General features: G+C 39.6%; 1 protein-coding gene and 1 long non-coding RNA gene across 3 annotated transcripts in view; both read right to left on the reverse strand.

Moving 5' to 3' along the window:
- Window positions 1-272, reverse strand: part of neto1l (neuropilin (NRP) and tolloid (TLL)-like 1, like) — a 65,452-nt gene extending 65,180 nt beyond the window's left edge. Inside the window, exon 1 of the mRNA XM_079361352.1 lies at window positions 248-272. The gene's annotated coding sequence lies outside the window, so the exon portion shown is untranslated. The remainder of the gene's footprint in view (window positions 1-247) is intronic.
- Window positions 273-5,618: 5,346 nt separating this feature from the next.
- LOC306835226 lies at window positions 5,619-20,513 on the reverse strand. Of its 2 annotated transcripts, none has more exons than XR_013780594.1 (5): window positions 20,316-20,513; window positions 16,109-16,204; window positions 15,777-15,825; window positions 15,125-15,436; window positions 5,619-5,700 (listed from the first exon to the last, which is right to left on the reverse strand). It is a non-coding gene; the product is annotated as an uncharacterized lncRNA (long non-coding RNA). The 2 variants fall into 2 exon arrangements; XR_013780595.1 differs by lacking the exon at window positions 20,316-20,513 and adding an exon at window positions 16,783-16,920.
- Between the last annotated feature and the right edge of the window lie 6,916 nt (window positions 20,514-27,429).

Below are 27,429 nucleotides of genomic sequence, written 5' to 3' on the forward strand. Positions count from 1 at the left end.
ATTAATATTTTCACCTTAATTAAATTTTCCATTTGAATTATTTTTCTTAAATTATGAATGTATGGTTTATTCTAATCTTTTAGAATTTCATATTTCCAAAGTCATCTAATTGTTTGTTTTGACCATTCAACATTCAACTTAGTCTACAAATATACACGATTGAGGAAAAGAGCTTTTTTTTTTTTACCGTTGCAATCCGTTGTGTACCGTTGTGTTTCCTAAGAGCCCAGAAAGTTAGAACATCCACCTGGTCAAATGTGATCGGTTGCTTCACATCCACAGAGGGAGGCCATGAATATGAAACATTTATAACACAATGCAGGGTTAGAAGAGACGTTGTTAGTTAGAAGGAGAATGTGTGACATCCTACACATAAATACAGCAGAAATCAAGTATATCCAAGTGTATGTCTCTCTGAGTCATGACTGTCTACAATGACTGAGAAGTGTGAGTCTTGCCAGCTGTACTGTTGTCGGAGCCGTGTTTACATAATGGACTTAATGAACTTGCGTATAAAGCTGTTAGGACTGGAGGAAAGGAGACCGCCTACTCACTGCTTATTTGGATGTCACATGTGTGTTTAGATCAGACAGTCATTCTGTGTCAACTTATGTGCAATATGAAGCTATGAGTTAGCCAAAGTGTGCTAACATTCCCCTGCTAACACAACAATGCAGAACAAAGACAACTGCAGCTACAGAGAGCAATCCCAACTCCCCCTTTAATACATTATACATTTCTAGCGGAACAGCTTGGGTCTCAGTCTTTGTCTCCAAATGAAAGCAAAGTCAGAACAAAACTCTGGACACCTGTGAAACCTACGAATCGTCCAGTGTTGTTAATATTTCCGCAAGCATTAATCACAACCTCAGAAGAATAATTCCAAATGTCTGATTCAAGCATATTTCTTTTTGAGGAATTCAAAGAACTCTGCTAATTTCACTTTGAACTGCTCCACATTCATCTCTCTCATGTCCTCTCAATGCTGCAACACATCTGCCAATCACTGTGGCTTTATCCATCCAGCAATTAATCTCAGCCCATGAGGGGCGACTGCACTGGCTGTGAACCTAAACGTCTGCTGAAACGTTACGCCTGCTCCGCACATTTCTGCTCGAGTTAGAATATTTAGAGTAGCTATACGCAAGTGATTTTTTTTGTCCTCATCAGCAGATCTTTTCTCTTAAGGTTTCTTCTGTATGTCTTTTACTCTGCCATCCTGTCCAATCCAATCAGGCATGAAGGAAACAGTGACCTACTGCCTCACAGGTGTCCTGGATTTGGGCTAAAAAACTCTCTACAAGCTGTTCTTTGTTAGAGGCCCCAAGCCTTTGGGTTAAACTGACTGTGTAATTTGTCATTTGACCTCATTAGCCACTTGGTGGGGGGGTGCCATACACACTATGAAGTGACACTCGGTGAGCTATAACACCCCCGGTGGGAGACTTGATGTCTTACAGACAACCAAACAGACCTTTTTGGAACGAGGTTCAGGTGAAGCCAGAGACACACCTGACACTGATTTAACCTCAGAAATAATGGCTCAAATCAGAAACATTTCAAAACTGAAAGAGTTTAGATGCTCCCTCTCTTTAGAAACTTTTTAAACAAGTCCTCTCAAATCAAGAACAAAAGCTTTAACAGTCTGTCTGTTGTAATGACACCTGTAAATTATAGCATGGGCAGCTGACAGCCAAACCATCTGCACTAACCTTGCTTTTTATACACTGGCAATGGCCATGCCATTAAATCTACTTTTTTAAGGAACATGCTAAGTTTAATAACACTCTATAAGGACTGAAAGATTCAGTCATGGGAGAGAAGATAGATAGTATTGTACTACGATTGTTTTTCTTTATCATCTGCCCCCGCTCTTTAAAGTTTTAAATAATTGTTGAAGACACACATCATCTCTTTGTCTTTGCACTTTGGTCAACCTTGGTTGTTTTAAATATGCTAGCTAAATTTGACTTTAAAAATGAATAGGTGGTTTATAGTTCTAAATGTTGCTTACATGATGTAAAAGAAGGTATATCTTCAAATGTGTGATTGATTAGATTGAAAAAGTAACCTCAAACCTACGATGAGGTCACTAAGGGAAGTAAAAACTATACATAGTTGTGGTATAATTTCATACACACTCCAGCCCTCTCTCCTCTGTGGAGGTGTACAAACGTTTCAAGGAGCCTCACCCTTGCAGGGAGAGGGATCATTTCCGCTGAAATGCCAGGTGCACTGTGTGTAGTGGTGAGAGATGACCTTTCATATTGGCCCCAGTGTTTGAAGACACAGTTGGGCTGCTGAGATCCTCTCCCTTAAACATCCTTGCTTAGTTTCCATTGTCTATCACCTCGGCGTATATGCATGGTTCAATTCATTCAGTTGAACTGAAGTAAAGTCTGTTGCTCTTGAAAATGTCTCAGGGAAGAATATATTCACTTTGTGAAAGTAAGTAAGGGTTATATGGAAGAGTTTAGTTTAGCAGAATAACAATTGCCACAATTAAAATGACTTTCCATTAGCCCTATTAAAGCTAATAAGGACTTTAAAACACATCAAGTTATGTAACACTATTTGACCTTAAGACAAATATTCTGTACATTAAATTTCTTCAGTCTCACATTATCTTTTTATGAAGAATATTTTAGGGTTAGGGTTAGTTAAAAAGCTACTTCACCAGCCTTGTTAGTGTATTATCAATCTGCATGTTTTAACTTGCTTATGAAAATATTTCAATAAATATTAAAAATTCAAGTTGGACATGTGTAACATGAAATATTTAGTTATTAGTTACTGTGATGTCAGCTAGTATTTGATTAAAGCTATTTAAAGTTTACTAACTTATGTTTAAAGCTTACTAGTTGTACCGTTGCCTTTTTTTTCAGTTTTGTAATGCTGTTTAGGTGCCGAATTAATTATAATATAGTTGTAGTATAGTATAGTGGGGATGACATGCGGGAAAGGAGCCACAGGCTGGACGTGAAGGACTGCGCATGAGGACTAAAGCCTCTGCGCCACCAGCGCCCCCAGCTGCAAACACATTTAATGGCAACAGCAAATAAAGTGGTTCAGAAAAATAAGTACTGATTAGTGGAGGCCAAGTGGAAAAAGTCAAAAACATTTTTAAATTTAGCCTAACACTTAATTAACATTACTTAAATATTCTAGTGCAACTCATTAGCTTCAGAATGTTATTTTCTGGCTCGCTAACCACCCCATATTATGATAAACTTGGACACACATATGACAAAAATAGTGGGTGTAACAAAGTTACTGTGATTGGTTTCTTTAGCCTTTTAGAAGAATATTGGATCTATCTATAACAGACAAGGTTACAAAGAGCTGCATTCCCGTGCAGCGTACTCTGTAGCTGTTAGAATGTGGCGTTATAGCGAATACACATCGGGCTGTAGGCTAATGTTAGCAGTCGACAGAGTGAATCATTTCACAGCAAATGTTTGTGTAGAAAAAAACAACAACTTACTCTTGAAGAAAAAAATACGCCAAAAAAACAAATGACATATGGATGTGGAGCATATGGATTCATGAGTGAATCAAAAGCCTGCTCAAATGTTGCAATATGGCATTTAAATAATTAATCTAAGAAAGGGCTGTTGCCATATTGCCCCAATCTCATACCATACACTTCATGACAGACTAAGAATCATTTTGATGCAGTTTCATACTGTTGGACATCTGTCTCTTCGGCTTGTAATGTTGTTGTTATTATTCTCTGAGCAGTATTTTACCCAAAGAGTTGACTATGAGGTCTTTGTCCTACAGCTGCTTTATACTAGTCTGTTTCATGTTACAGCTGACTCCCAAATCATGAACATACATTAAAAAAATCACATCATTGTATGCCATTTTAAATAATAGGAAATAAGACTGTTGGATAAGATATGTGAACTGGTTAACATTTTATTCGCTTGCATTGTAAAAAATACACATTATTTTCTTTGTGAAGCTGATTTATGATCCTCTCTGGTAAACTGGGTTCAACAACAGTAGTGCATAATCTATATAATTTGAGTTTTGTGTCAAGTCTATTGCATCCTTGCTATTTGGCCTGTTGGTGTTATCTCATCACTGCAGCTCTTACACAAATGCCCGAGCACGACACAGCAGAAGAGAGGAGGAAAGATACAGTAGAGGAGGGAAATAAAGGCGAGGATGTGGGGGAAGGGTGGAGAGGAAAGGAAAGGAAAGGAAAGGGAAGGGAAGGGATGGAGAGGAGAGCGATGATTAATGATGACTGTGGAGAAGATGGCCAAGGTGGTTAGTGAAATTAACAGAGGCTTAGCCAGCAGCAGACCGCAGGGAGTAAGAGGCACATAGGCCCACACCAACAGAGATCCAACTTGTGTGCTTGTGTTAGGACTTAAGTCTCTATAAACACTGATGCTAAAGGATGCAAAAACAAACGTCTTATGTGAAGAAATGTGACTGAACGTGGAAAACAATTTGAAATTTAAAATTGCAAATTGACTTCTAAATCAAACAAATTTAACATTTTGCTCATTAAATGTGTTGCTCTTTTTAAACAAAAGCATGTTTTTGCTTGAAGACAGCCAACTCTTTGCTTGTCAACATCATCTAGAACGACAGAAGCAGGGTCTCCCTTCTGGTCAGCTGTTATCTGTCTTAATGGTGGAATACCCAATTGCCACAAACTAATAATGGCGCATGTCATAATATTCGTTAGACAGACAAACAGGAACAAAGTTTAGACCACCGGACAGCTCTTTTTGTTGTAGAAAACACAAACAGTATATTGTGTGGTAACTAACTGATTTGGGGTGCATGGACTCTCTTCTAAAGCTCCATGGGGCAGTCTGTCATTGTCTGTGCCATAATCACCTGGTCTGGTTACCTCTCATTGGTAGATCAGGTTACACTACCTTGTTAGAGTTGCCAGTGATATCATTGGCACTCTATTACCTGCTCTGATCTGTCTTACACCTTCCTTAAAAGATATGCAATGCACTAAGGATCCACACAGCTTCCAGTGCCCTGCATTGTTTGCATTTTCATTTTCACTTCTGGTAACCTTCGGTGGTTTTTTTTTTTTTTTTTATCATAGTTTTTAAGAATGGTTTTACATACTCTCACTTCGAGCCAGCCACCATCTTTTTTTATTATAAATAATACAACTGTCACAAGCTAAAATGTATCTGCTTGATAAAGAAGCATGGTTTTCACTTTACACTGTGTGTACTTTACTTCATGGAAGCAAGACTATATTTGTTAGCTCCATGATTTGGATGTCACTTGTTTTGATAACTGAATAAAAGTGTCTCTGCATTTTTTGATTTAACGGCAAGGTTAAAGCTTTCAGCAAAGCACACGTTAAAAAGTACAAGAAAACTTCTTCAGCAGGTTGAAGACTTAAGCAGCAATTCAACTTGTACAGCAGGGTAGAGCCTATCAGTAATTAGATAAGGTGCAGTGAAAGGAAACACTTATAGTCAATCTTTTCATCCTGATAATCCTAATTTGAATTTACATTAGACACAAATATGTTGTTCTGTAGGTTTACTGATTTTTTTTAACTTTTACTTTTTGAGAAAATGTATTTACACGAGAAAAAAGGGAGTTTAGGATTAAGGCTTACCAAAGTGTGTCATCTCATCAAAATCAGGCCAGAGCTGGTGGCCACTTGTAAGATCCACAACAGTCTCCCATACAAGGAATAGAAAGCTGAAATAGAACAAGTAAACAATGTAACCAGAAGTAAGGAAATATCATTAAATTCAGATTGACATTGGAAATGGTATTATTATCTACATTTACAACTCATATCATATCATTTTCTCTTTTATATATATTACATACAGTATAGCAGCAATTGACAAGCCCAATTTTCGATCTACTTCGGTCTTTGGGTGTTGAGGGGTATCTGCACATTCAGACATGTCTCTAATCACATCAGTACAGAGAAATGTGATTGTGCGAAAGATGCTAAGATGAAGTCATCATAGCTTTATCTTAAACTTTAGTTCAAACAATTGTCAATTTAAAGAGTGACTATAATTGTGCTGCGAGACACATAAGTCTTCTGTTTTAATCAATCTTTTCAGCCTCCAGAGAAAGCTCTTCATGAAAGCCGCTCGACCTCCTGAATGCACTGGATGCTGTGTTTGTAACAGATCAGGTTTTCTTACTGGCTAATGAAAGACAATCGGACAAACTGACGTTTAAATCAAAGGGTTATATTGTAAAACCTGCATATCATACCATTGATGAATATTTGAGTAGATGAGTGTAAATCATTTGTATTAAATATAAGAGGGAAATCCTATGATAGTCCAAAAAATGGTGCTTTAAAACCTTGTTAAAGTCAGAACCAATGTTTTTTCTCATTAATGTTAACTATATGAAACAGGTTATTCCCCCTTTTGAGTCCCTGATACTAAGAGCACACCTCGTGGAGGTGGAGGATTTCTATAGAACACAAGTTCTTCATTTCCTGGGTTATACTTGACAAACTCAAAAATCTAAAAATATATCCTGGCAGTACATTATATCATTGTAAAATTTCTTCTGCTGTCGTATTTAAAGAATAATTATTAACCCAGTGGCCCAATGCTATAACACATTTGAATGAGCAGTGTATTTCCAGTCTAATTTAAAGGTTGGCCCTAAATGAATGTAAAAGGTTATCTGTTAATTGCTGACTGCTGCTGTTTGTCGGTCCTTCATATTGACAGCTCAGAGAGAGCCCAGGAGACTGCAGCCGAGATCCTGGTGGTCTCCAGTTCTGCCTTTTCGCAATAAATTTGTGTCATTTCAGACTGAATGTTTCCATTTGCCAAATACAGAGAGATAGGTCAAGCCTCAGGCCTGCACAGGCCGCTGGGAGCTCTCTCCATTAGTTGGAGGTATGCAGTCACAAGTTTTTAATTAAATGTTAAGGGATAGACAAACAACCTGTTTATGGCTTAATTCATTGCCTTCAGTGGTGCAGTGCAGGCACAAAGCAGTAACAAGCATATTACATTGCCAACTGCCACTCATGGTACACTTGTTCACAGTCACTGACTCTAACATTAGCAGCCGGTACAATTGGACCCAATACAACATATGGAAATAAACAGAGACATGAACGCAGGTTCATTCAGACATGAAGGCAAACAAAACATTTAAGTCACTGTGTGTTCACTTTTCTTATGTTGTAGCTTCTGTGTGTGGGTTGAAGTTTGTTTTTGTCTAAATTGCCACTGCAGAAAACACCCCATTTTCTGTCATGGCTTTTTCAATAAAAACCTTTTAATATCAAAATAAGTAGGAACCTTTGTTGTGTGGAACTTGTCTTTTGGACGTAAGACAAGCGAGTCATCTGTTTAAACACCTTTAGTAGGTAGACCCATTGTAATGGAGATAATAGTTCCTGCTGTGCTATTTGGTCAGTGAGCCAGGCTGCCTTGTTCTGCTCACGGAGCAAGAAAAACAGAAGACCAGGCTCTATGTCGCTTTCTGTCACACATTACTATGTTGTGCTACTTTTATAACCTCCTACTGGTAGGCTTAAACAAATTTAACAGCACTGCACAAAGTTGCACACATTTGGCGGGTGGCAGGTTGTTTATTTCAAACCTGGACACAACTACATTAGTTGTGGCTATAACGTTAGTAACAACCTTCCTGCCCAGCCTGTTACTGATCTCAGTGTTCATTACTGATGCATCGCTAGATGGGTGAACTGTAGACTGTAGTAATTTGCGGTTGAGTGAGACGCTACAGTGTCGATCCTTAAATGTTCTTTTAGGACTAGCGAATAGGGATTATGTTAAGGGAAAAAAAAGGACCTTAGAGTGATGAAAAACTTTCTAACAGTCTAAAGTTATAATTCAGTCAGACATGGTTCTCAGTCTTTTCACATTTACTTTTATCCAATATAAAAGTGTTTTAAAGACCTAATTCTGATTTTACTTTGCAGGCACTTCACTTTTTTCTTGTGAGACTTGCCCAGTTTATTTCCACATTCAGGTTAAACTCCCAACCAAAGGAGACCAGACCTTGTTTAGCTACAGACGGAGCCTGTGTCCATTTCCGGCTTGAATATGTTTATTCAGTTCTGGAGACTCTTTGGTTGTAATCAGCTTGCATAAATCTCTTTGATGATAGCCCCTAGAACATCTGCTGGAGCAATAAAAAAAATCCAGGGAGGCAATAAAATGTCTGGCTGAACATATGCTAATGGAAATGTGAGTTGTTCTGAAAAGTTTGTCCAAAAGTAATCGCCACAATGTGACTATGTTGTTCATGAATTTCTCATATCGATCACATTGGATTTAGCAAATCGGATGTTGTTATTGCTGATTGTGCAGCATTGTGATCGCCCCAAAACGTGATGAGGTTACTTCATCTCGGTGTTCGGAGTCTCAGTGAGCTGTGCCAGCTTTGTCCTTCAACAAGTCTTTCACTTTCACTCAGTCTGTTCCCAATACGTCTTCTTCACACACGACCATCATGCAGTCACAAACACAAGTTCAAAGTGTGCTGCAGGATGGATGACTGCACGCTGTTAACCTTAACCTAAAAAAATCAGGGTTGAAAGGTGCAATTCATCAGAGGTGTGTATGTCTTTGCTACTACTTTGTCTGTATCCATACCAGTGCTTTTGCAAGATATGCTCTGATGGGTTTTGGATATGAATTTTCTAACTTCATAAAAAACTCTACAACGTAGATAATTAGCATAAACCTTTTACTTCTGTTCGCCCATTTACTATTGTCCTTAAAGTTTGTGTTTTATTAATGATTGCGTTTTTGCATGCATTTGTGAGACGGACCTGGTGCACGTCATCTTGGTGGAGTCTGAGGTATGGGATCAGCTTTAGAAAAAAGAGTTGTTGTATTTTTATTCTGTAATCTTAAATGCAGGAATGATCCCTCAATTGTCTAGTAATACTGGAAGCACCAAACAGCAACAGAGTCTAATTTTCCTAAAGTTTTGCTTTTTTATATTACTAAGAAATCAGGTGATATGTTACAATTACATCAGTCTTAGTACCACTAATCTATTCTCTGTTTAGCCTTCTGAGGAAAGTATAATTAATGTAATATAATTTCATTTAGGCCTCCAAGGACAAGTCAAGTCAAACATTATGACACTGTATAATTGTTAGTATGTGTATCTGCCTCAATGTGTCCTCTGAATCTTAGTACAGAACAAATCAGCAGTTACAGCAACATTGTGTTCTTTGTCAACTGTGTGAAAAGGAAAACTGGGGGCACTCACATCCAGAGCCCATTTCTTTGTTACAAATATGACTTTGCAAATTGGGTCAGTTGCTGAGCGTGTGCAAACAACTGTGCATCTCAGTGTTGGAGCTTTACTTGTGCCTAATTAAGTCCAAGCATCCAGTTAGGTTGTCACATTCTCACACATTTAAACTTCAGGAAGAATCGCCTGTTGCTGTGACAACATAAGCTGCCACATGTGGGCTCTGCTGTGACTGAAGGACTCAAACAGAAAAAAAAGACATTTATTATTTTATGGGAAGGTTGGGAGGTTATGCATAGATCGATTTAACAGCTGAGGGAGCTGTTCTCAAATCAGAAAGTCCTCTTGTCATGTGTGAGGCTGAGTTAATTGTGTGAGAGTGCTATGGATGGGTGTCTGTGACTGGATAATTGATCCATTTTGTGGGTGTGAGAACCACCCACAGAGCAGGGCGAAGATACGGCTCCAGAAAGCATGCACAATGCTGTGATCTCCCTCCTCTGCGAGCCACGGTGCGACACACGGAGCGCTGGAATTTCGGCTTTGTATAGCAGCAGGAGCGCCGTTGAGGGGCGAGGAACAATTTCGATGCCTCGCTTTCATTTTCAGACTTTGCTAAAGGGAATTGTCAGTGCAGCTTCATACAAGGCTTCTAAAAAAAAAAAAAAAAAATCAAATAAATAAAGTCCAGCAGAATTCAGGATTCTTCTCATGAATTGTGGAATGTTTTTTTCTCTCCCTCGTGTGAATTATTAATTCGCTTTGTATTTCACAAACAACACAATCACCTCCCACGACACAGGGGTGACTCTGAATCTGCAGAAATTTTTTGCTGAAACGTATTTTCTAAATTCATCAAAGGAGCTTCACCACAGTGTTGTGTCATTGTGCCCTGGCTCAAACAGGAGAGGGTTCCCCCCCCCAAAAAAAAATGTTTAATGTCTCTGCCACCGCAAGCTCCCACAGTGCCTCTGGAAAGTGCTAAGAGAGAGAGAGGGTGTGTTTACTTTTCTATGTGTGTGTGTGTGAGAGAGAGAGAGAGAGAGAGCGAGAGAGAGAGAGAGAGAGAGAGAGAGAGAGAGAGAGAGAGAGAGACAGCAGCAGCGGAAACAAAAGCACCATCAGAGTGTGTTGCTTTCAGGCTCACGCTTGTGTGTGAATGGAGGAAGACTTGGGCAGATAAAGAGTTGCGTGTGTCGTGCGTGATGCACACGCAAGCTGTGGCAGTGTTTCAGAGATGTAATGGATGGTTGGAGACAGGAGGTGAGACTTCAGATTACTCACTGACACTCTGTAACGGTGTGCTCGGCAGCCTCCCAGGCCGACATCCTGGTGCCAGATTTTGTGGTGAAACAGCATGAGAATATCGCACACAGAAAACCAAAAATTACCCATTTGATCTGCCAATTGTCAGAACAATTTTCTCTGGGTATGTTCATGTCACTTGAGTCATTTTAGCACAGCGAGCTGTCTTTCTTTATGAATTTTCTTTCTTAGCATCTCCACAGGTACGCACACATGTTCCAGTTTATTTTAATGAACGATTCTTCTTTTTGATCCCTGTTTATAGCTCGCTTTTATACTTTATCTGTCACAACACATGCTCTCCAAACCTACGCACCGCCATCTGACATTTCCAAGAACGTTGTGGTTTGCTCAAGGGGTTCCCCACATGAATTCAAACTTATCCAGCCTGGTTGTCATGTTTTTTTTTTTTTTCCATTTCAGAGTGTGTGTTTGTGTGTTTGAAAGATCATGTGTGTATGCATGCATATTTCAGCCCCATTCCTGTGCATGCCAGTCTCAAGGCCACATCATTAGAGTAAGAGGGCTGTAATTAGTGAGTCCATGCATATTAAACAGCCCCCTGTATCTCCAGACCCAGCAGCCTTGAAAACAAAAAAAAAACAAAAAACAGCACTATCCTGTCAAAAGCAGCCAATAAGCCACAGCAAATGTCCAGGAAGGTTGCACATTTTACAGACAGAGCGCTGATGGTGATTATCTACACAATCAGCAGTCGGACATTCTTCTGTCAGCCCTGCGCCTTTTAGTGTTGGATGTAAGATATGAGATTTACTGTAGTGAGGTTACAGAGAAAGAAGAAAGGGGAGAAAGTCCCCTGATAGCTCTTATTACTGTAAATCAACACCAAGTAGCAAAGAGGAATTTGTTAATGAAAGAATGATATGAAGACTCAAACAATCACAAGAGGCTGTCAGCCTGTCAAGTAATGACACAGAGGTGCGTCCATCTGTGCTTGTGTTTTTCTCTCTCTGCTTACACTCAGAGAGTGAAGACGCTCTAAAGAGGCTCCACTCTCGACTTGATGCATTTCAAAGAAAAAATTCGAATAACAGACAGAGAAATCGCTTGCAGACTACAACTATGGCATGGAGACAAATTAAAGCGGAACTGGAGCCAATGAGTGCTCAGCCTGTCAAGAGTCCGCATGCACATTTCCTTTCCCGTGTTTGCTACCTCCACAGACCTTCGTGCTGAGAGAAACAGTTGCACAATCAGGCTCAAATTATAAGGGTCAAAGGCTTTGGAGTCGGAGGGACATGTAAACTACAAGCAGACAGGATCATGTAACCAGTGTATGCACGGACACAAAAGCCACTTGGGCTTTTTTTGAATACATAAATGACACATGGGGCAGTAGTATTAGGCTGAGGATGCCCTTTAGCCATCTGTAGTTAAGGAATCATTCAGGTAATCATAGCTGCTGGAGAAAGACAAAATACAGGTCTTTTGCAGTGGCATTTTTACAAAGAAAGATATTACCATTTCTCCAATAGATACATTATTCTGTATTGTCCTCTTCGGGATGTGTAGGCTTTTGTTGTTTTAACTTAAAGGCAGGGTCTTTTTAAGTTTTTGGTTGAAATCTTTAGGTCATGACAGCAATAATAATTCATGTGCTCTGAAAAAGAAAGGGGAAAAAAATCCATCATCTGCAGCAGTTAGGTAAACAAATACTTTGACCAATGTCAGCGCTCGACCGCATTTTATTAAAACAATTAAGCCCTCAGCACGCACGAGCCCACACTCAAAGCATTAGCTGAAATACACTTTTGGACCAATGGCGCTAGTGCATGTAAGTGATGGGAGTGTCTTTTGAGCGAGCACAGAGGGGAGGAGGTTGGGGGAAGACGGAGAAGGGAGAGGATGCTACCTTCTAAATCATGCTAGTTTTCGACCCCGTCTTTAAAGGGAGACGTCACCCGTTGAAACGTGACAATGTATTAATGCCGGGTCACTTCTATTACAAATGTAAATAAGGTTTGAAGTTGGTGCCTTCTTGACTGAGAAAAGGCAGAAAGTGTCTTTTTGGCTTGTGGGTGAAAGACAACAACTCCCAGAATGCTCTACAGACATTAACTACAACACATACGGCCGTTTCCTCAACTGATCCCGAGATTTCTTCAGAAGGAATTGCCATCTTGGAAATTCTGTTCAGCTCAGCCCTCTCCATAGAGCTTCTAAGCAACATGTCCAATGTAAAGTTTTGATTCTGGGAGTGAGGTTCCGCCCACTGATCTCTAATAGGTCTGAAGCTTCAGTGGTCGAAAATATAAGGAACTAACAATGTAGTTTGACTTGGCACACGTGGGGAGCCTTTTTTTCTATTTGTGGGGGAGTGTTAAAAACAAAGGAAGATGAGACAACACCTCCTACCATTTTCCCTCATCACTATGGCACCATGCCCCCTGATGGGGAGAAACTCTGCAGGAGGTACAGAGCGTCCCAGGCGGTGTGAAGGTGTGAGGAACATGATGTCCATTGCTGTGTTTGTGTAGGTCATTCCAGATGTGTTTGTTCACCACCTTATTTGCCCCTATGAAGGTTTATTCTCTGACGGGCCCACTGTCCAACAGAACTGTAGTATTGCTTAATGGCAGAATATAAAAAACAGTCAAACATTAGTGACATTAGTAACGCACTGTAGTAGACACATAAATTAGATATATGAACCCCAAAAAGGGCATAATACTGAAGTTGTTTTGAATATTTAATATTCATTACAGCAAACTGTAAACTGCTTTATTTTGAAACTTGAACTTTAGTTTCACCCTACAAGTGAAAGATAGCAAAAGAGACTGTTTCAGGCAGCATGTAGCATCGGGGCACATCCTGCTGCATGAAAATCTGTCATATAACGGATCCAAAATTAGATTTCTTTTTTTTTCATTCATGTGCTAGTTTAAATCAAAAGTGACAGCCCAACATGCTGGGCTTTGGTAAGCTCCGGATATGTTGTTTTTAAATAAACCATTTGGACTGGCGGTCTTGGATAAATGACACACACTCTGGCCGGCGTACTAACTCAGTTACGCAAACATCTCATTGTGGTGGCTCTGAAGTTATAATGATGGCTGACTCATAGCCGACGCTGGAGCTGCCCGCTGAAAACATAACAGAAATGTCCTTATGGCTAATAGTAGGTATTTGAGGTTACTTCTCAGACTCCTTTCTGTCAGCTTTATTTTAGCTGCTTTTCCTCCAAGTGCAGCTTCACACACAGAAAAACAAAAAGCAGTCAGCAGTGAAACTGAACCAGAGTGCAGGCGTTAAGCTTTTCCTTGAAGTAGGAACATAATACAAACCTCTCCATCCAGAGAATATCAAACTGAAGAAGAAGGGAAAAAAAAGATTTGACATCTAACAAGTAATCAACTGGATAAATCGATTACACTGTAACTGACGATATCAGAGAGATGGATGAGGATAATAATAATTAATAAAGAATCTTTATGACATCACAATGTGAAGACAGTTTTAACCAGCTCAATCAATCATATAACCACAATGGCTGCTGAAAACCATAACTGAACAGCAAAGCAGCCACAACAGGCTGTGATGGCACGGACACACAGCACTAGTTCCTGGTGAGGTGTAAGATAAATGGGTATTTTCTTTTTGACTTGTTAGAACTCATCACGCTAACAGCATCTCGCTATATTCTCTAAACACACTTCATCTTTATCACCACTTAGTTTCCCACTTATCCTACATGTCCCAAGGCACAAGTGTAATTTTAGGGGTTGGCAAAAAAAAACAAAACAGTAAAAATGTAATCACACTTATCCCTTAATTTAGATTGTTCACTGGAATAATGAGTGTTTTTGCCTGTTGCTCCATATAAAAATGGCCTCTTGCTGAAGAAGCAAATAAGTGATTTTTCATTAAATGAATTATCGGTTGTGAAATTTAATTTGTAAGCCTGTAATGAGCTTGTTGATGAAAATTGTTCACACTCATATGATTTCTAATTAAAAGTGACTTCACAGAAAATACAGCAGCCATGAAATTACTATACATGTGATGCCATCTCTTAGAAATATATTCTCAGTTCATTGGTTTTAATGTAGTGTGAAGGTTGTGAAGGACTGTATGAAAGTGGTTGGACACATCCATGCCCCTATGTAGCGTGCTAAGAACTGATTCTGTATCAGTGAAAGTCACAGTGATGAACCCACGGACAAGAAACATCCAACTCATCAGCACAGCAGAGCTATTTAGCAACTTAATGCATTTTATTTACTTACATATCATTTCTGAAAGCCATCTTCATTCTCGCTCATCTTTTGCTAGTCAGATTGTAAACAAAAACAACACACAGAAAATGAAATCCTATTCATAAATTCAGAGACATGCGCATGTGTCGGCGTGCTGTTGGCTTGGTCAGAGGCTCCAACAATGAAAAGTCTGTTACCTAGTTTTTAAACCGTTTTAAGGAATATCTCAGCGGTGCATATTCTCTAGCCTACTTGAAACATGGAAGCCCGCTGGCCTGTGAAAACCCGCTATTCTGCTGTCAGGCTACTATTTCTACATTCTTACAGACTGTAACTGGCCGATGGTGCATTGGAGTGTGATGATGCTGCCTTACCATTTTGAAGTTGAAGACAAGCATTGCCTCATCGATCACTGATGTTCCAGAGTCCGAGACTGGGTCAGTCCTCCCCGAAGACCCATGGCTTCGCGTGGGAGCGAAGCCCAGAATGACTGCCGTTGCCATGTATCCGTGGAGACACTCTTACGCAGTGGGGGATCTGAGGTGGAGGCTCCGGTGAGTTCTGCACCCCGTCTGCGGGATCACTGGGTCGTAGCCTGATGGTTCAACACTGTGCCAAACCGCCATCTCCCCTCCGGTTATACTGCTTGCTAACAGGTTCGACATCCTGAGCATGCAGGATTTTGCCTTCGTAATAACAAAACTAATTAATGTTGGACATAAAAAAAACCCAAGATGATTTATGTTTTCAGTTACAGGATGGAGCTGGTCTTACCAAAAAAAAGTTGTAAGAGTCAAATTAAGAAGAATAAAGTCAGCAACCATTTAGCATCTGTTTTACCAACTTTGCTTCCATAAAAATAACAAACGATAGTAAACAAGTTATCATAGAATCTTTAATGTTATGATGATTTTTTTCCTTGAAAAATGTATGAACATTTTTTTCACTGCCCCAAAAAATAGGTTCTTTTTGTTGCAGGTTTTAAAAATAAACAACAGTCTTACAGTTTGAGATACAAAAACTTACCTGCAGGCTCATTCTCATCAATAATGGGGTTGAGCAGAAACGACAATGGCTGTCAGACAGAAAGACAAAAGATACATTAATTATGCTCTAAGCTGCAACTTTCCCATCTCTGTGAAAAAAAAAATCAAACTGCTGAATTGTTCTTGGTCAGCTGTGACCCTCATGATACTGTGTTCGGTTCCCAGGGGCCTCTGTCTTTGCTATGTTGCGGCTCACAGTGAAACGCATGCAGTACAGACACATAAAACACTCAATGGCAACAAGGGTCATATAGAAAGTAGGGCGTTTTGATACTTTACCTGCACTGACCTCCACTTTTTTCTTCAATTCACCTTTATTTTTTAGTCTTTATCGAATCCCATCTCTTGTTCTGGGTCGATGCAAGTAATGGGGGTCACAAGTGCTCAAACTGATTGACTGTCGGAAAGCTGGAAAAGAATAACAAAAGAGACGTTCAATTGATTAGTCTTGCAAGTTGTAAAATAAATTGGCTTTCACTGAAGAAATTCTGTAAGTTCAGCTTCAGAGATTCAGATTAGATGGATACAAATGTTCACAATTCAACTGGACACTTGAACAGACATAAGTGTGACAATTTCTTATCCCAGGGTATGAAATTTCACACAGATATTTAGTGTCTCAGGGGAATTTAAAATCATTATAATAGACATTTGTAAAAGCGAAGCTAGCTAGCTTGATCTTACTTAATTGCAGGCATAAATTATGCACTGGGAACAACACTGCACGGTGGCCTACAACGGGTGACAATGTCCCTTTGGAGACTGCGTTAATAATACAAGACATTTATTGCCAGCAGTGTGTGTGATAAATAGGTCAACTTCAACAGCAAGAAACATGCTGTCATTGGAACATAAACATCAATCGTTGAAGATTATACTCGTGTGCTTTGACCATACTGTATGAAGTGTGCGCTTCTGGATATCTACAGTGATCTTCGCCACAATGTTTGCTGTTTTAGGATGATCAACTTTAAATAACAACCGACCTCGTTGTGAACCCAGCAGTCTTTGGGTTCTGAGCTTTCCTCTAATATTATGGGTCTAATTGCCTGCTCCTCTTCCTCACTGCAGATGAAATGTTTGAACTTCCTGGCCAAAGCACACGATGTAGGTCTGGCAAGCTCAGTTTGGCTGGAAAAAAAGGGGTAAAAGAGACGAGAGAAGGAATGAAGAAAGGAGCAATAACTTGTGACGAAATCATTACCCTCAAGCTTTTCTTTTTCCAAAGGCTTGACTCTGTATCGCAGACTCAGCTTTCTGTGGACACTCTCGATTAAATGTTATCAAGTCGATGAATAAATGATCACTAATCAAATGGGCGAAGAATAAAGCGATAATGTTGGGCAACCGACTGAGGTAGCCTCCTAAATAATTCACATCTATCCGAAAAAGGGCATTTGAAATAAAACAGCTATCCCGTGTGTGTGTCATCAATTAGACATAATAATGAGAGTAAAAATGAAGTTAGATCAAGTAACATGGTACAAAAAAAGACAAAGAGGAAATCATCACACGCTCCTTTTTGTGAAATGCACCCGATTGTAAAATCTATACCCATATGAGTGTTTTATGATCAATCATGTAGCTAAGTTAAGGGCAACAAAAGCTACTTAGGGTAAGATTTGAGTTTTCTCCATCGCCTACTGACAGATTTGTCATCCCAACTACTGACCTCACCTTTGCATCAAACTACAAATGTCTTTGGATTTCAAAAAACTTTATTGATAAAGCTCAAGTGGAGGATTCACAATGGGCCTCTTTAAAAAAAAAAAGATACACAAAAGGTTTAGCAAAATTAGAGATTTTGCATTTCAAATTCCTTGCACTCTTCTAGGCGGTGACTACTTGGTGCCTATATTACCCATAATGCAGTCCAGCAAGCTTCAAGCTGCGAGACTCCAATCATTACTTCTTATTCTAAATGTCCCCATGCAAACTGGAAGTCTTCGGGCCTCACTAACATTGACTCAAGTGACATCATTTAAGGCAATCTGAAATTTTACACTGCTCCCTTTAGAGCCCTGAACAATTCAATTCAATTCAATAAAAATTAATTGTCCCCGGGTGTCAAGGTTTTTAACTTCCCAGTTGTATTTGCAGAGACATGTTTTGTCTACGCACAATCTGTTTGCCCAAAGAGTGATGAAACTGGTCTCGAACAGATGGAGGTAGATTTGGTAGAAAAGAATTACAGTCTGTTTTTATGTCCGCAAACAAGGGATATTTTCAGACAAGTTGGTCTACATATGGCATACGAACACACACAGTCGGCACTTACAAGGCCATTAGCAGCTGCTGAAAAATGTCTAAAAGACCATTCAAGCTGTTAACATGAATGACTCATTCAGACAAGAGGCTCATATGTACTATACAACTATAACAAGTGGCTAAAGAAATGTTGTCTGAAAGGATTCTCTAATGGAGTCAACTATTAGTATATAAAAAAATGTTCTTCATTCTTAACAAAGTCTTATTTAAAAAAAAAAAAAAGATATGACAAAGAGCAACTGCCAACTGTGGTTAATGTTGAATTGGGTTTAAATGCAAAAATCCTCATACAAATCCATTCATGAATTGTGAAATGTGTTCAATGATCAAAGCAAGAATAATGAATATTTAATTGACCAATTTATAACTGAATGTTTTGCTAATTTTGTTTATTAGCCGCTTTATTGGTCTCGCATCTAAATATGAACTTCTACAAATTGTTTTTACAGACCGTAATAATCTGTTGTAATTAAGCATCGAGTTAGTAATTAATGATGTGGCTGGCATGCTCGGCTCTGCAGATAAAAAGCCACGACCTGAAAATGTAAAACAGCAACTGGATGCAGGAATTCAGCAGAGAAGCTGCCATCTCTCTGGAAATGTCAGCACTCTCAGACAAGAGGCCTGAATGACGGGCTCATCTCCGACTGACAATCAATGTCTCTTTGCTCTGAACAGAGTGCTGTCGATGTTTTCAGGGCCAAACAAAGCATGCGCTTCCTCGTTTCCTACCTCTCATTGTGATGTTAAAATTACAACATGTCATCTGACTGGCTGGAGTAAGATGGCAAGAGAAGCCCTTCAGACCAGCTGAACGACAGCCTTTTACTAACTTAAACCGTTCTGCTTCTGGTCTATATTCGGATATAAAGTATAAATTAAATTAAAGTATTTTAAGAATATATTTTTACTTTATTATCTTTATTTAAACCAAAACAGACTTGACTTGGAGTGGACTAGGAGCTACCCTTAAAGACGGAAGACTTGACCACGACTTGCAAAGAGTAAATTGTGCCCATTTCTGGCATCCAGTGCACCAACGAATCCAGAGATTTATTGCTGGCCAATTCAAATAAATCAGCGGACTCTCAAGCAGCCGAATGACACTTTTAAATGTAAGAATTTGCTTTCAATTCAAATAGCTACCAGTATAATGTAAAAACCTAACCTAGTCTCCTGCAGCTGTTGCTAGACAACAGGGGCAGCACATAGAAACAAGGGTAAGGGTGGCTCCAGCCAGCTGAAAAGGGGAAACTTCTGTAGACCAGACTATTGCATTTCAGGCCCCGTTTACACGGAGACGCTGTGAAAGAAACGCAGCAAAACGACCCCACTCCGGATTCGAAGTACAGATCGTACAGATCTGTACAGATAACCACTTCCACCACAACATCCTCCTCAGCGGCTAGTGCTCCCAAGTCTTACTCAAATGCTGTGTATGGTCGCCCCTTGGGTAAAGGTTGAACTATTTGATGCAAGTATTCGATGCTCTTTTGGCAGCGATGTACACAATGTATCAAATCAAGGTTCTGTTTTATACAATGCGAGTAGCTGCTGAAGCACACATAGCACAAGTGGATCCACCGCCATTGTTGTTTGTTCTCGGCTACTGCGCAAGTACAATTAAGGGGGGGGGGGGGGGGGGGGGGTCGACGCCATGTGAACGAAAGTAAATTAGTTACTCAACTGTTTCGTCTTACTGTCACAGCATCTCCGTGTAAACGGGGCCCTAAGTCTTCAGTCCTCCACACAATGCTACACCTCAACTGCTAAGTCTCAGTGAATACGGGAGATTTTACTACAAGTGCCAATGTGTCTGTGTCTTTAAGCAAGTAGCAAGGAATAAACTAAGTAGAATTATCTTTCCGTAACATAATTCATCCCAAGTTTCCATGAGCATAGAGGAAGAGAAACTATTAGAAGAAGAGACTATTTAAAAATTTGGCACATTTTACCCAGTAAATACTGTCTTCAGCATGCAAAAATGCTAACTAAGCAGTTTCTTTGAAAAGAAAAAAAAAAAGGTTATCCATCATAGATGACAGAGTCAGCAGCATGCCAACACAAAATACATTTGAATTGGCTTTTGTGGTTATTACATCATAAATTCAAGCAATAGACAAATCAAAAAAATTGAAGTAATGTTGTTACAAAATGAAGTCCAAGTGACTCAACAACTGACTTTCAAAATTGTCTCCTTTTTTTTTTTTAAGTTTAGAATATTTGAACAAAACTTGAGGATATGCCTTACCGTCATGGTCACAGGTTGAAAAACAGTGGAGGAGGACCCAATCGCAAGAACAACAAAAAGATGACTTATTTAAACTAAAGAGGCAAAACAAAACTTACTTCTCAAAAAACAAAAAAAACACTTGCACAAAAAGCACTTGAAACACTGACCAGAAACATACAAAATACTACACAGACAAACTACAGACTACCAAGGACAATGAACTGACACAGGGGGGAAGAAACACTGAGAACTGCAATGTACAACATGGAACACTGAAGAAACACAGGGTATTGAAGGATGAAAGAAAACACAGAGAAGCACAGGGAGAGGACATCACAAAATAACACTGAAAACACTAAAGACTAAACAATAACACTACACTATGAAACAATCAACAATAACAAACATTAACACACAGAAACACTAGGAAAAAAATATATATATAAGAAGACAGGAAATCAAAACTCAATGATGACATACACTCTTGTTTGCAGTGCCAACCTGATGCCTACATTATCCAAATCTGTAATAAAAGTGTCCACATGTTTATTATGCCCGTAGAAAGTATAAACATAGACGTAGTCTAAAGCCCTGTTTCCAACTAGCGGTTCAGTTTGGTTCGTCTCAGTTCGAACCATTTTCAAAGTCCAAAGTCGGGAAAGTTTCCCAAATTACCCACCCGTACTTTCCTACTTTTGGGGTTTTTTTCGTTGGGGTGCCAAGAATATCGATCCGACAGTAAAAGGTGGAGTTAAACACTGCAGTCAGTTGATTGATCGAAAGCCACATTTAAAGACCCAGTCGATTATTTATACATTTCTCCCTTGATTGCTTTTTGTAATAAACAGCCACATGCCAGTGACAAAGCAGATGAATTGCTGGATGTTTTTCATCGTTGGTTTTGTTTGTGTCACCTTTTTCTCCTTTGTTGAATTTATTAGCAGGTCAGCTGTTAGCGATTAACTGCTATCATGTGACGCTATTACTTAGCTGACGCGGCTATCACCGCCTACCAAATAGAGCACGGTTGGCTGTGGAAACGCACTTAACTGTACTGATCCATACCGGACCGCTTGGTGGAGACGGGGCTACAGTGACATCACTTTTTAGTTTGTGAGGCATGGTGGTTCTATTGGAAATGCTGACTCTGTCAAACTTTAGTTCAACCTAACAACAGGATCATAATGCAAACTGCATTATGCTTATTACAGTTAAAAACACAATTGAATAACAAAGAGTGTCTTGTAAGCCATACATTGACACCTGAATGGACTGGAAAGTCATCCTGGAAAATACTTGTATCTATCTGATGTCTTTGCATACTGTAGGCCTAAAGCAGGGTTTAGTTGTAGTGGAATACAATAGTGATTATCAAGGTGCAACTGCTTACCTCTGCAGTAATTTCAAACGTCTCCATTCTTTTCTTTTCTACCCAGACTTCAATACAAGTCAATATACACAGTAATAGGGTTGGGTTTTTAAAAAAAAAATGTTTTGGTCTATTTATGCCTTTATTACAGAGGTAGGATGGTGGAAAGAGACAGAGGTCGGGGAGAGAGAGTGGGGATTGGCATGCGGGAGGGGGGCCACAAGCCAGTCGGAACCCGGGCCATCCGCATGAGTACTATAGCCCCGATACACGAGGACGTGCGCACTAACAACTGCGCCACCAGCGGCCCCCAGTAATGGAGTTTTAATTGGTCTTCTTGTCAACTGGACGGACTTTAGAAAATGTAAAGTACCTATATCTCATACTTGTATTGCATTTTATAAGTGTGTACAATTGAATGTAATGTATATCCAGCTGCTCATCTAAGAATAACTGCTAGATTTCTTAGGGAAACCAAAAGTGACACAGAAATGCCACGAATTCAGATTATAAGAGTGATTTTCTGCTGTAATACAGGAAAATCCAGCTCTCATCCTCCCTCTATCCCTATATTGAAGAAGGAGAGCCTGCTGCAAATGAAAGAATCTTCTTATGAAGTCAGGCACTGAGCCAAACAATGTCTGTTGGCACTGCCAGCCCTGAGGATTCAAGCTGTTTATTTTTTTTTCTTCTTTTTATGTTTGGCACACAGGAGACAAAGGAAGGATTCATTCAAGACTGGAAAAGGAGGTTGACTTTTCAAACGTGGCAATTAACCTGCGGCGAAAGATTTTTGGTGCGGATTTTGGATTTGTCAAGAAAGTCTTTGGCTGCTGTTTGGCTTGCTTTGACAGGGGAGGAGGAAAACGCAGAAAACCTAATTATAGAGTGGATGAAGATTGATTTTAACTACACAAATAACTTCAATGGAGTTAAACAACACATTAATACAAGGGGGAAGGTTTTGGAGAGCAGTTGCAGTAAATCAAAAAGAAAAGCAATTAATTTGAGTCCTGCTAGAGATGTTTCAAGCGCAGCTCTGCGATCAGGACGTTTTTTCCACTAAATACTTTATCAACCACTGGATTATCATAGTCCCAGCGGCAAAGCTTCTTTACCTAATACTTTTGCTGCTTAATTATAAGAGAATAATAAGATGTTCACCTCTTGTGTAGTGTAAAAATGTTAGTGAATTGCATGCTTAGGTTAGCTTCTCTCCGATTGTTCTTCTGCCACTGTAGATAATTTATGTCAGCCCCCCCCCTACCTGGTGTACATTACTGAAATAAACAACTTATGCAGAAGTGTGAGGTAAGCTAAGGACACCTTTACCCGCCTTGATTAATGATGTTGTTCCTGTTTAGCATTGAGCATCTGTTGCCGCCTGCGTTCACAGATTTTGTACCCTTGGGAGTCAGGACCTGGTGTTCGAATCGGATGACATCGGGTCAAAGTGCACATGTACATAGCAGCGGCCTTGCCCGAGAGGTTTCCCCCTGTGCTCCTATTTCCCATTGAACAAGCCTGTCATTAACCTTCAGTCATGGCTATCTGATGGTTAAGCCCACTGGAGCAGTAACTCATTTGCTTAATAACGACCCTATCTGAAAATGAAGGATGGAAACAGGAAGTCAATCAGCAGAGAACAGAGTGTGTAAGCGTATCCATTCCTCATTAACACATTGGATGATGTGTGTAGAGAGAGGATGGCAGCACCTGCTTAAATAGATTCATGAAATTTTGTTTGCAAAAGCCCAATGGCACAGCAGGTAGCTGAAACTTTTAGGCCTTCAGATAAATGTTTTGAAATAATAAAATGCCTTAATGATTATGAAATATACTTATATTTGCTATCCACAAAGATCTGAATGAAAATAAATATTCATAAGATATAAAAAAATAGATTAAAATCTGGTTTCAGTGTTTTCATTCCTTATATAAACTCTGAGTTACTTAGCTATTTTGGATTCGGGCTCTGAGATTAAGACTTCCATAGGCGGATGATTTAAGTATGAGAAGGGTTCAACATATTGTGCCGTTATTTGAGGCCAGGTTCATAACTTGATGCGTATCACATCATTAATCGTCATGATGTTACGATCAGCTGAGTTGCCTGGCTTGCAGCAGAAAGCTTAAAAGCTGAGGGTTCACACACAAAGACACAGATATCAGTCATCAGCTCAATCTGCCTCCTATGCCTGATGAATTTGAAGGCCTCAGTGGAGATGGCAGGCGGGCGACCACAGTTCAACAATTATCAATCACACGCGCTGTTAGACCGCGCTCATTTATCACGCCACCACTGTCAAATTGGATGGGTGTCGTGCAGGTAGATTGATATTTGTTTATTGTTTTTATCCAGCTTCACAAGTTAACCTATATGGTTTCTACCTTCACATTTAAATAAGCCTCTTTTTTTTTTTTTTTCAAAATGTCATTTTGAACATTGACGGTGATCCATTAAGTATGACAGCAACAGTTATATTGACCACAGCTCACCAACCAATTTGTCAGGCAGCCACTATACCAGACTCACATTTAAAACTCTCTCAAAGGCACTCTATCTGACTCCAGAGAGCTGCTCAGTGTCACTTGTCTTCTGCACCAACTGTTAAGTCTGACAGTGTGAAGATAACTGTATTATAGTGCTATACAAGAAGCAAGACGGGTGAATACTTTGAGGTAAATTGCCACCCTCAGATAGCGTAATTTGAGCCTCATTTCAATTAGAGGAGTCACATTTGGGTGTGTATGAGAACTTAATGGTGCCTGTGAATCTATTTGTTCATTTAACATACATAATGAAGCTGGAATGAGCAATCAGAGGCGTTGGCGGTGCAAATGGCTCAAACTATAACTGACATCAAACAAGAGTGACGGGAAAGGAGAGAGAGAGTAAGCAAGGATTTAATTCCATGTGTTAGCAAGAGAGAGAGAAAGGGCACAGACAGAAGCATTTGAAGGATATTATGAGGCTATAAATGGTTTTGACAAAATGTGTTGGAGTCTTAATAGCTACATAAAAGACACCAGCTTTTACAGTCCCATCCACATAATGCTTATCTCTCCCCGTCCTTACAGGACATTGAATGGGCTAAATATAGGCGGTGCAAGCAACCTGATTATATATAGCTGGAGAGCAAGAGAAATCTTAAGTGATAGATGTGAGCTTCGAGAAAGATGTCAGAAGTGCTCGTAAAAAAAAAAAAAAAAACGTAATGGGATGGTTGGGAACTGGGAATAACTGACAAATAGTCCTTAGGCCTATCATTTGTCTGCTATTTTCTCCTTGTTAAACCCACTTGGGTATAAAAATAGAAAGGTAGTCAGAGGTTATAGGAAAAACTGCAAACAGGTAAAAAAAAAAAATGGATACACCTTGAGGTTGAGATGAGGATGGTTTACTTTAAGTAGGTTGAAAATTTGAAGTTAGACTTCATTCAGTACTTGATACCCCAACCCTCACTCATTTTCATATATGATCATATTAGTAACACCTATAATAGCAGCACGTCAACTCAATGAATAAAGATGTTAGAGACATGTTTGCTGTAGTGTTGATTTCAGACTACATTAAGACCTCTAACAATAAAACAACAATAAAAATGAAACCCATGGCTGTGCTGGTTTGCTAACTCACTAACTACTAATATGGCTTGATTTTGCTAAAATGTTATTTGAAATGTGAGAATATAAGTCCACCATTACGTGAGGATCAAATGTGCATGGAAATGCAAATGTGCACAAAACCAGCGAAGATTTCAAAGATTCGAGGGTTTTAACGTCTGTCATCCATGTAGGGGGAAACCTCCAACATTTTGACTCTATTTTAATATTTTAATCTCTAATTTGAGCAGCTGTCTGAGCTGGATCATCCCTTAAACTTGCAGTGAAGTTTTAGGTTTGCTCAATACACAATGAAATGATAGAAACAGCGCCTGAGCATCCAGCAAGGGGGCAAGTTCCTGACAAAGGGGCAGAGCATTTAATTCCAATGATATGCGATATGAAATGATATATGAAAATGAAAGCCTCCACTTTGACTCATTTTTCTTTTAAACTTCAGATTTGGATTTCATAATGAATGTAATGTTAATGATATCATTAAAGTTATATTTCCTGAGATTTTCACTGAGCCCTGCTCTATTAATACCTAATACTTGTTTCTCAATAGCTGGTTCAAGGTATGACTGTTACGCCTCTGTTACAAATCAACGTTCATGTAAATGCATTCAAAGAACCTTTATAGGCAATCGTCATCTTCTTCTTGACGATATGTCCAAAATCACCGCTGGACGCCCAGCCACCACCATCTGACTGTGTCATCCCCAGGACCATTGCTTGACCAGCCGCCATCATCGGACTATGTTGTCTCAACCACGGCCAACGTCCAGCCATCACAACAGAAAAAAAACCATAGTTTGTTTTGTTGGTGGACTCACAGATGCGTATAGCTCGTGGAACTGGTGCTTGAATCAGCACATGCTGGGCCATCAGTACGTCTGCTGTGTTAAAACTGGGCAGTTGTAAAATCGTAATAGGTCAACATATTGTACTCATGCACATAATGCAAAATCAAATAAATTTTATGCAAAGTTCTTGTGAAATCACACACCTGAGGCTCAGCGTCACACCATGATGGTAACGGTGACCATGGAGCTTTGGGTTGCAGTAGGATCTAAATCCTGCCCTTAAATCAAATGAGGGAATGAACTGCTGACCCTTTTGTTTAGCAGAAAATGCAGGAAATGCAAAAACACTTCCAACCAACCGTGCTGGTTCCACAGCTCCCCATTTTCAAATTTCTGTTTTACTCGTAGCAACGATATACTCCACACTAGGATTAACCCACTACTGTGTGTGTGTGTGTGTGTGTGTGTGTGTGTGTGTGTGTGTGTGTGTGTGTGTGTGTGTACTGTGAATACAGTAGAAGTATAGAGCACCTCACTCAAATGAATGAAGCCGAGTTTGACCTGCTGCTGAACCAAACATTTGCATACATCTGTTGTCAGACAGTACTGGAATCGAGCTTGCCAACAAAAGATTATCACTATTATGTTTTGGAGACAATGTTATACCAGCTATCCCCTCCAAAAAAATAAACTGGGTCATATATTGTGTCTGTGCCATAAAAGAGCACTGAATAACTTTTTTACTATAAGCAAGTCCTTCTATAAGTGAATCTCTAGTTGCTATAAAGAACTCTCATAGGACACAGCCTTTAACCCCCAAGAAAATATATGGAAAATATGAGACTCTTTTTCATTGTATTTTTGCCTTTGTTTCTCTCCCTGCTTGCTTGCCATATCATTTCTTTTCTGCAGCGCTACTTTAATGCCAACATGCTTTGCAATGGCACTGGACCATCTTTCACATTACGGTTAAATCATCCGTTTGATTGCAATTGACATAATTGGAACGGATTCTAATAATGCCTTTCCAAAATCGCAATTAAGAGCAGCGAAGCCATGGGGAAGCAGAACAGACCAAACTGAAGAAGGCAGAGAAAAAATGAAGAGAGGTCAAAGCGAAAAAGAAAAGAGAACGCTTTTTTTTTTTTTATTATTATTTTTGCGACGCCAGCCAAGCAGCAATTGCTCTGCACAGTTGAGCAGTGGAGATAAGCCACAAAGCAGATGCCTGCATATCAAGTGCTTTCCTTAGTTGCCACATTTCCAATAGCTGACTCACAGTTCTGATTTGATGGAGGACAGGGGTGTGTTTGTGAACGTACTGAATGCCCTCCACATGTGTGTGTGTGTG

Source organism: Symphodus melops (assembly GCF_947650265.1).
Source record: "Symphodus melops genome assembly, chromosome: 14".
Taxonomy (NCBI): domain Eukaryota; kingdom Metazoa; phylum Chordata; class Actinopteri; order Labriformes; family Labridae; genus Symphodus; species Symphodus melops.